At 39.9% G+C, this 10,197-nt stretch overlaps 1 protein-coding gene across 2 annotated transcripts in view; it reads left to right on the forward strand.

The window, feature by feature from the left end:
- efemp1 (EGF containing fibulin extracellular matrix protein 1) overlaps nucleotides 1–606 on the forward strand; it is a 43,835-nt gene extending 43,229 nt beyond the window's left edge. For both annotated transcript variants that reach the window (XM_082153777.1, XM_082153778.1), the window contains exon 11: nucleotides 1–606. This exon is cut by the window's left edge and continues 889 nt beyond it. The gene's annotated coding sequence lies outside the window, so the exon portion shown is untranslated.
- The last annotated feature ends 9,591 nt before the right edge of the window (nucleotides 607–10,197 follow it).

Here is a 10,197-nt window from a genome sequence, read left to right on the forward strand (position 1 = left end):
AAAGTTCAAATTATTCATAATCACTTATTCTTCATAAGTTTGGAGCCGTGCTAATGTCAGAAACAGAACACACATCTTTATTGAATGTTCCTGCACATGCTTGCACTCATAACTCACTGAAGGTTTACGTGACTGAAAGACTTTCTTTTGTTTGTTTAACAATGTGACATCTACTAACATTTGTGTGTAAAAGCAGAAAGCTTTGAAAAAACATTTTTAATAGATATAAAAGGTAAAATAGTGGGTATATGTTAAAGCGCACATTTTAGATCTGATGGATCTGTGTTTTGTCAGTAAACATTGTGAAGGTTTCCCTCAGTACAGGATCATGACAACGCTGACGTACAGTATGATTTGCACTGATGACAATAACTTGATTGTGGCTTTGCATTTTATCATAATTCATCTGCTTTTAAACAAACACTTTAGTCTGAAATAACTCTGAAACACAGATGTCCATATCCACATCTCAGAGCCTTCAACAAGGATGAAAAAATACATGAATAATATAACTTTTTATTTTATTAAAATTTATTTTTAATTGTTGGCAATGACTATTTGTACTCTTGAACCAAAAACAGTTAAAAAATAAAGGGGGAAAAAATCTCATGTGTGGTTTTTGTTTTTTTCATTAATTGAGATTGTTTCTTGATGTAATGGTATAATCTGGGTGTGATTAAAGCAGTGTTCTGCACTCTTAAAGCAGTGTTCTGCACTATTAAAGCAGTGTTCTGCACTCTTAAAGCAGTGTTCTGCACTCTTAAAGCAGTGTTCTGCACTCTTAAAGCAGTGTTCTGCACTCTTAAAGCAGTGTTCTGCACTCTTAAAGCAGTGTTCTGCACTATTAAAGCAGTGTTCTGCACTATTAAAGCAGTGTTCTGCACTCTTAAAGCAGTGTTCTGCACTCTTAAAGCAGTGTTCTGCACTATTAAAGCAGCGTTCTGCACTCTTAAAGCAGTGTTCTGCACTCTTAAAGCAGTGTTCTGCACTCTTAAAGCAGTGTTCTGCACTCTTAAAGCAGTGTTCTGCACTATTAAAGCAGTGTTCTGCACTCTTAAAGCAGTGTTCTGCACTCTTAAAGCAGCGTTCTGCACTATTAAAGCAGTGTTCTGCACTCTTAAAGCAGTGTTCTGCACTCTTAAAGCAGTGTTCTGCACTCTTAAAGCAGTGTTCTGCACTCTTAAAGCAGTGTTCTGCACTCTTAAAGCAGTATTCTGCACTCTTAAAGCAGTGTTCTGCACTATTAAAGCAGTGTTCTGCACTATTAAAGCAGCGTTCTGCACTATTAAAGCAGCGTTCTGCACTATTAAAGCAGTGTTCTGCACTATATACTTACTCCCTTCAGTCTCGATTGACTTGGCCAGTCTAAAACCTTCCACTTCTTGACCCTGAAGAACTCCTCTGTCGTTTTGGCACTGTATTTTGGGTCATTGTCTTGCTGCTTGATGAAGGATCTCCCAGTTTGGACAATCAGTTTGGTTGCATCTTTCTGTAAATTGGCAGACAAAATGTTTCTGTAGACTTCTGAGTTCATTTAGCTGCTGCCATCATGTGTTACATCATCAATGAAGATTAATGAGCCCGTCCCAAAAGAAGCCATGCAAGCCCAAGCCATGGCATTACCTCCTCCGTGTTTCACAGATGAGCTTGTGTGTTTAGGGTCATGAGCAGATCCTTTCCCCCAAACTTTAGCCTTTCCATCACTTTGGTAAAGGTTCATCTTTGTCTCATCAGTCCATAAAACTTTGCCCCAGAATGTTTGAGGCTTGTCTCTGTACTGTTTGGCAAATTCCAGCCTGGCCTTCTTATTCTTCTTGCTAATGAGAGGTTTGCATCTTCAGCTGTAGCCTCTGTACTTTTGTTCATGAAGTCTTCTGCGGACAGCAGATTGTGATACCTTCACTCCTGCCCTCTGATGTCACTAACAGTTGTTTTAGGGTCTTTCTTTACAGCTCTCACAATGTTTCTGTCGTCAACTGCGGATGTTTTCCTTGGTCTCCCCATTCAGGGTCTGTTAGAAAGGGTTTCTTTCTTCCTCAGGACATTTAGTGGTTGTACTGGCTATGGCCAGTGTTTGTGCAATGGCTCTGGTTGATTTTCCATCTTCTCTCAGCTTCACAATTGCTTGTTTTTCACCCATAGACAGTAGAGATGCGCGGTTGGCGGTTGGACTCTGCAGATAAACCGTGGATCGGGCGGATGACGTGACGAAAAATTATATTTTAATTAAATTCGGGCGGGTGGTGGGCGGTTGAACAAAGTCATCAGCAGCGCCTTGCATCGCCCAATCAGCGGATGGCGGGCGGGTCACGGGTGCGGTTTTGAAAATTGGTCAAAAACGTTGGTGCGGATGGATGGCGGACGGATGATGAGTTTTGTGATGCGGTTGCGGATGAAATAATAGCCCATCCGCGCATCTCTAATAGACAGCTCTCTGGTTTTCATGTTGGATACACGTCTAACTATAAATGCAGTCTGCAAAGGCAAAACCCAAATCTGAAACTGAGCGCAGACACTCAGTGCTGTAAGCTCGCGCTCGATCGATCCAAATCCGGCATCCGACCAACGCGGAAGGCTTACTTCAAGTTGCTCTCATTACAGTCAGATCTGTGGGTTGCCTGCTTAGCATTTGCTGTTTTATGGTGTGGTTCACACATTTAGTTAGTGCAGATCTCTTGTGACCTGCAAAAGGCTGTGGTACTTCTGTCTGATGTTTAGCATTTCACACTCTACTTGTAAATTTACTTCTCTGATCAGATTCAGTTTTAGTTGGTGAACCCCAGTCAAGGATGATTTGGTATGCTATTACCTGTGCCACACTCCTAGCCCCTTTGGCACTGGGTAGCACACCAATGAAATGTCACACTTCTCCAATTAATGCCCTGCTTGGCGATTATAATATAATGTATATTATAATTCGAGTTATAATACAATTATATTATATTTAAGAATATAAATTAAATAATATTGTTTCTGGTCTCTGAAGAGTCTCTGGAACAACTTATTTGTCAAAGTGTTCGTTTTTCAAAAGACGATTTATTGTAGATTTGGCCCTGTAGTCGCAGCCGTGCTGGCCAGTGCATTGTATGTATAACAAAGGTCAGGCTGAAAGCCAATGAGGGACTCTGATGTTGTTAACACTCAATGAACCGCCAGCATTGCCAAATCTCTGCTCGTTATCATATCAAGACATTTGAATATGAAAAGGTTTTTGGCTCAGGGTTGATGAGATGCACATTCACTGTTTCTCTGTTTTCTTTGTTAGATTTCAAATGCCTTTTCGTTTCATTTAGTCTTTTTAAAGACTATATGAAGGCAAAGTGGCCATTTTAACGATTAGGAAACTATGTTGCTCAGAGTTCCACACGTTTTCTGTTTAACGTTGGTCTCCCGATCACAATCCCGTGAGTTTCGGTCACTAAACAGAGGTAAGTGGCAATATACCTGAGATCTGCCGTATTCACACGTACACAATCAAAGAAACTTTAGTATAGCCCACATGGAAGTGCCTCTACCTGAATTCAATCTAATCGTTTTGCTTCAGTGGAGGTTTTGGCCACCATTACAGACGTTCGTCGACCAACTTTACTTCTCTTATAATGGCTTTGGATTGGCCAAGCCCGTGGTGTCAGTCCCACGTACACTTATCTGAAGTAACGCTACATTAAAACAGGTAAAACAGACGCACCCAGATTTAGGTTGGTCAAGCAGCATTTTGCTCTTCTAAACGGAAATAACTCGTCTTTGCAAACCAAGTACACTTGAATCCGTGCCGAATATTAGTCGTCACTAATCTGGCGTAAAAATTGCGGCAATATACGAATCCGTTTCTACTTGGGAAATTAATTGCTGAGTAATTCAGAATGAATTCAAACGTAACAATTTATACATTTTGTTCAAAGTTCAGAGTTACTGCGTTCTTTGAAGAGTCTCTGGAACTTTGAATATGAAACGGTTTTTGGTTCAGGATTGTATGAGATGCACGTTCGCTGTTTCTCTTTATAGATTTCAAATGTCTTGTGAATCACATTGTAGCCACGTGACAATTCTATGCTCATGGTTTTACTGCAGCTATATAAAAAATAGCAGAGTTTTCCACCAAGGAGACAAACAAATTCAGCACAGACACACGTGGCAATTAATTCAGTTTACACAAGAGACGTGGCCTAGAATGCATGGCATCTACAACCTTTAAACCTAAGTGTTTCATACAACACTTACAGTAAAGCAATCATGTGTTTTAAAGAATAAACTTAACTAGCCTATGTGCACATGTAGTAGCACAAACAACTATAAAGTGTGTTCTATGAGCACAATGTGTTAAGCACAACTACAAATTTGAAAATACAAAACAGAATGATTGCAAACATGCTTTTCTGTCCCATTGCTCTTAAGCGTTTTGGGAGACATGGACTTAGTATCTAGCTTAGCCTTAAGATCTGCAATGGTTTCCTTGCGATTTTTAACCTGTGCATCATATCATCCTGTTTTTCCCAACCTTGCTTTTCATAAACAAATGCATCGACTTGGCTTTTCGTTTATTAAATCACATGCTTTCCAATTGTTTACAAACTTAGAATTTTCATTCTGTCCTTTGTTCATTCTCATCACCTGTTGCTAGTTTGTCGCAACAAATTCAATACAACAATGGAGAAAACATGCTGATTTTAAAACTTTTAGGCTGTAATTTACAGCTCTTCATCGAGTACCAGAAAATAATTTTGAAGATGTTATTAAAATTTTAGGTTTTGTTTCATGTTGCGTAGGAAAACAAGGAGATCTTTAAAATCTATAACAAGGGTTTTCAATCCTCATCTGCGCTGCCGCTATCATGTCCCTCACGTGTGGTTGTGTCTAATTCTCAATTTATCTGACTATTTATGCCTCAACACTTCTAAAAAGGCTAAAAGAATTGACTTACCACAACGGCGGAAGAAAGAGAAGATGTTCAAACCTCTTGTTCATTTAAAAATCCCAATACTTTGCTGGAAAGGACATTGCTCGCCTGTGTTGCGAGATCGCGTCGAGGTCACCACCTGTAAACTCGCACTCGATCGGCCCAAAGTCCGGCATCCGACCAGCGCGGAAGGTCTTTACGTGTTACTGTCTTTTCTCGAGGCAAAGTATTTTTTATTAAATGCAATACATTTTCTCATATGTATTTTCGCATTATTTCATCTGACTCCATAAATGAAAAGGTTTTAATGATATCTGTGCATCATTAAATGTGAGCGAATGTTTGACTATTCCTTTTAACTCTTTAATGAAATAATGTCAAAGTCAGTTAGAATAATCAAATGTAACAATTTATTATGTCAAGTCAAGTCAAGTCATCTTCATTTATATAGCGCTTTTAACAATGTAGATTGTTTTAAAGCAGCTTTACAGAGATAAATGTATAATTTAAGGTAACAGAGATTGTTTTGGCTTTATAGCGGTTCTTTAATAAAGTTATTTTCCAGCTAAAGTTAGTTTTGATTGATTCGCTTCCGTTGCAACGATCATTAGTTATTAAATTAGGGGCCGCTAAGACGACACCATTCTTTCTACACAGACTTTAAACGCAAACCTGTGATAAACGCTGATGGTGTTCACATGCGCATTAAGAATTGGTTCTATAGTTATGTGCCTTTGAATATATGTGCGCAGGTTTGTAATTCCCTACAGACCAAGCCTAAACAAAGTACTGGGCTTTCCTTATAAATTTTGGTACAGAATTTTATTTTATTTTGTCACTTCAGGGTAGCTACGCGAAACGAATTTTCCCAACAACACTTTATCTGTAGAGTGGTAAAGGGATCCTCCATAGGAAGAGACTAGTTGGCACTTCAGCACTGCGTTGTCGGTAAATGTATCATGCCAATTTCATAAGCAATTCAAAGATAATTTTTTATGTCAAACCCAAATGTTTTCAGTCTACAGAAAAAATAAAGGAATAGCTGCAAACCGGTGTGATGGATTTTTTAATGAATCATAACTAACATTTGTTTTTCTTGCAGGAACAACAATCATATGTTCTTTGGCTAAATGTATGTGTCCCCTTTTTGGGAAAACTTGTGACTTTGAGTGTGTGTGTGTAAAAATAACAAATACGGGCAATTAAACTAGACAGATGACTAGGTTTGAAACCCTGTGATTATGAAGGAATCATTACCTAGCAACAGAAGGGTTTGTCTATGAAGAACCAATCAAATTGTGGGAAATTATATAAAGTTTCATGTCATTTTGCCATACCCCATATTCTATAAAAACTATTGTATTTTGTGTTTTCGGGTGGGATTCTCAATGGAATTTGTCTGAGATCCTCCGGCCTTGCTGCTTCTTGGGAGACATTCCCTGAGAACTGCTCGGGAACTCTTCCGGCCGTGATTAAAGCATTTAAGGGACATTTGCTGATCGATTATTGCTGCAGCAAGTTAGTTAGGGAAAAAAAGTTATTTAGTGAAACACTAGAGACCTTACTACCAAGTGATAGTGTGGATCGCGTTAAGAACACTAGAGACCTTATTCCCAAGTGATAGTGTTGGATAGGGGGCGAGACGTCATTCGACTCTTTGTGAGACTCTTAGGTGGGGTTAGACATCAACTGAGGCATCAACTCGCGCGTTCAGAGGGAACTCAATTGAGTATAATATTTTCATGTGTCAAGGACACCAGGTTCAACCTAAGTCAGGTGCGTAGGGGAAAAATCTACCAGACCGGACAACTCCAAAAGGGGCGGAGTCTCCTAAAGGGGTGGAGTCTCAAAAAGGGGTGGCACCTCAAAAGTGGTGGCATCCCTTAAAGGGGTGGAGTCTCAAAAGGGGCAGAGTCCCCTAAAGGGGTGGCATCTCAAAAGGGGCGGAGTCCCCTAAAGGGGTGGAGTCTCAAAAGGGGTGGCATCTCAAAAGGGGCGGAGTCCCCTAAAGGGGTGGAGTCTCCTAAATGGGTGGCATCTCAAAAGGGGCGGAGTCTCAAAAGGGGCAGAGTCTCCTAAAGGGGTGGCATCTCAAAAGGGGTGGCATCTCAAAAGGGGCGGAGTCCCCTAAAGGGGTGGCGTCTCAAAAGGGAGTCTCCACACAAAGACTTTAGGTGTGTTGGACATCGGCTGCGGCTGGATGTAACCGATCGGCGAGAGCAGCGTCGTGCAGGCGGGGAGGAGCTGCAAACGGAGAAGTGAAGTCGGACACTTTCTGGTTCCCATAGTGACCGCTCACGTGGTGTTTGCATACTTTACCACAGCTGAAGTGAAATAAATGCAATATTTGCCAAATAATACACAGATGTTTCAGAGACATTTTCATTCAATACTTTATGTACTGCTTCATACAGCGTCTGTTTGAACAAGAATAAAGTTCAACATAAGCTACTATCAATGAAGTGGAGTCTACGTTTTTTTAATCAGTTTTAATTTGATAAACATGACACAATATAACATCGCAACTACATGAAAAGAGTGTTTACTGTTATAAAAAACTGATTTGTGAGCTTTAGAGGAACTAAAGGTTTTCGAATAAACCCGAAACACACGTGATCATTGTCATGCGGTGAATCTGGCCAATAGTGGAACAGCTGTGTCGTCATCAGAGCTCGTGCAGCCCAGTGCAGCCGCTCTTGAGAAGCTGTGCTGGCTGAGTTCTCCGGCTACTCTCGAATCGCTCTCGCGGTACTTTGATGGCATACGACACAGTCACGTGGCGTCGGCGCTGTATCAAGTCGGACAAAATTTCTAACCGGCATGCACTGCTTCAAGTCAGCCACCGATCAGTCTGCGCAGAGCTGCATGAAGTCGAACAAGCCTTTTCACTTCCGCAAAATGTCACTGACATGCATTTCAGAATAAACATCTCTTCATTTGCTGAAGAACGCCCCAAAAACGAGGGCTTACCTGAGCTATCTGTTCTCTGTCAAGGCCAAGGAAGCCGAATATGAACTCTCTGTCTGCCCAAATCTGATCAAGAAGGTCAAATTTTAACACTGAGTTTCCTGTCAAGGCCAAGGAAGCTGATGTTGAACTCTAAGCTCTCTGTTACAACCATTGAGGCGGTCAATAATCTCTCTGTGCTCTATGTTTTAGTTTTGCTATGGTGTCCATCATGGTTCCATGCTCCACTGTCGTTCTCATTTTCACACACGAATCGGCACCTCTGAGAATACAAGATCTTGACTGAAAAATGATGCACCTTGTAAGACTGGAAAAACTGGAAGAGAGGGCAACTCTCTGAGAGAACAAAGGAAATTAACATTTGAACTCACTCTTGTGCACCATTCAATTCAAGTCTCACCTCAGAACCATCCTAATCTACATCTCTTTCCCTCTTCCCCCATTCCTTCTCCCTCATGCTGAGATCAACATTCACCCAAGAATCTTTATGGTTTAATGTGAATAATTATCATACAGTATTACACGTTTGGTATCATTTGAAATGTCTCAGTGCGACTGGTACAAAGGTCTAAAAAGAAGGTTCCCAAAGAAGTAAAACAGTAAGGTAATAAAGTAAGGTAATAAAGTTTTTAAGAGTTTAGAGATAACTCGCACACAGAAGAGGGTGTGTCTTCCAGGCAAATGGCATCCGGCTCCCAAAAGGTGTAAACTCTGAATGCAAATTCCCATTGTTAGCAAATGTTTCCAAGTGAAAGAAGTTTCCGTTTATATAAAGACATATATAAAGAAGGCTCGGGGCGATTTGTAGCTCAAATTAGCCTGTGATGCGGAGTGTGGGCAAAACACTTCACATCATGTATTTTATAATGTCAGGTTCGCATCTTCTCTCTTTATTCCAGAACATTTGATGTTTTGTATTTATTATCTTTGAACTGATTATGAAATTGGCATGACACATTTACCTGACATAATAAATTGTTACATTTGATTTATTCCGACTGACTCTGATTTTTTTCCCCCAAGATTAAACAGATTTGTATGTTCCCGCAAGTTTCGCGTCAGATTAGTGACGACTAATATTTGACATTAATTCAAGTGTACGTGGTTTGTAAAGACAAGAAGTGAATTTCCGTTTAGGACAGCAAACGTGCTGCTTGACCAACCTAAATCTGGGTGTGTCTTACCTCTGTTTTAATTTAATGTTACTTAAGATAAGTGTACGTGGGAAACCACGGCATGGCCAATCCAAAGCTATTATAAGAAAAGTAATGTTGGTCAGCTTATATCTGTAATAGTGGCCATACCTCTACTGAAGTAAACGTTACGTTAAATTCAAGTGTATGCAATTCCACGGGGGCTACACTAAAGTATCTTACCTCTGTTTGGTGACCGAAACTGACGAGTTTGCGATCGTGAGACCCACGTTAAACCAGACGTGAGGACCTCAGAGCGACATAGCTTCCTAATATGAATGGGTAAAATATAATTAAAGAGTTAAATAGAACAATCAAATACATTGCTGAACTATTATATAATTGACCAATAACCAATTGGCAATCTAACTTAAATTCGAGGTTGTGATAAAATGGAGTCAGATATAAAATGGAGTCAGAAAAAAAGCTTAAATGGAATTAAATTACGTTGCCACGCAGAAAGACAGTAACACACAGAGACCTTCACCAGTTCTGGCGGAAACCCTCATTTGGACCGATAAACGGGCTTACACCTCTTGACAGAAATAAATGTTGTGATGTTATTTCCACCAAAAGGTGCATCAATGTTTGGTCCAGATCTCGATTTGTCAATGCAAGAGTCCAGCACTCAGTGAAGTCTCCTCCAGCACATCCCAAACACTCTCACTGAGACTCAGATCTGGACTCTGAGGTGAACATGATTCTTCATTCTCCTCACATCCATTCTCTCACAGTCTGAGGCTTATGAATCTTCACATTATCATGCTGGAATATGACCAAGATGCAGTGGTGTAAAGTATTGGAGTAAATGTAATTAGTTACTGTATCTTTTTGTCTACTTTGTTGTTTTACTGAGTATCAAATACATTAGCAACTTTTACTCTCTACTTGACTTATTTTTCATTCTTGTTCTGTTCTGAATACCGTTCAATTTAGAGGATTTGTTGAGGAGTGAGGGGAAAATAGCTTAGTTTATAGTGTTTATAATGTTTGTAAATGTTTATTTTTATTTACCGGTATTTAATATACATATAAATTAATATAATTGTTTGCAATTATGAGATTAACAGGTGTGTTTTTTTTGGCGTAAGATCAATTTCTCTTTCATGAGACACTTCCTCTTCTTGGCCAGGTTACGTT

The sequence above is a fragment of the Leuciscus leuciscus genome (assembly GCF_965113295.1).
Source record: "Leuciscus leuciscus genome assembly, chromosome: 22".
Classification (NCBI taxonomy): domain Eukaryota; kingdom Metazoa; phylum Chordata; class Actinopteri; order Cypriniformes; family Leuciscidae; genus Leuciscus; species Leuciscus leuciscus.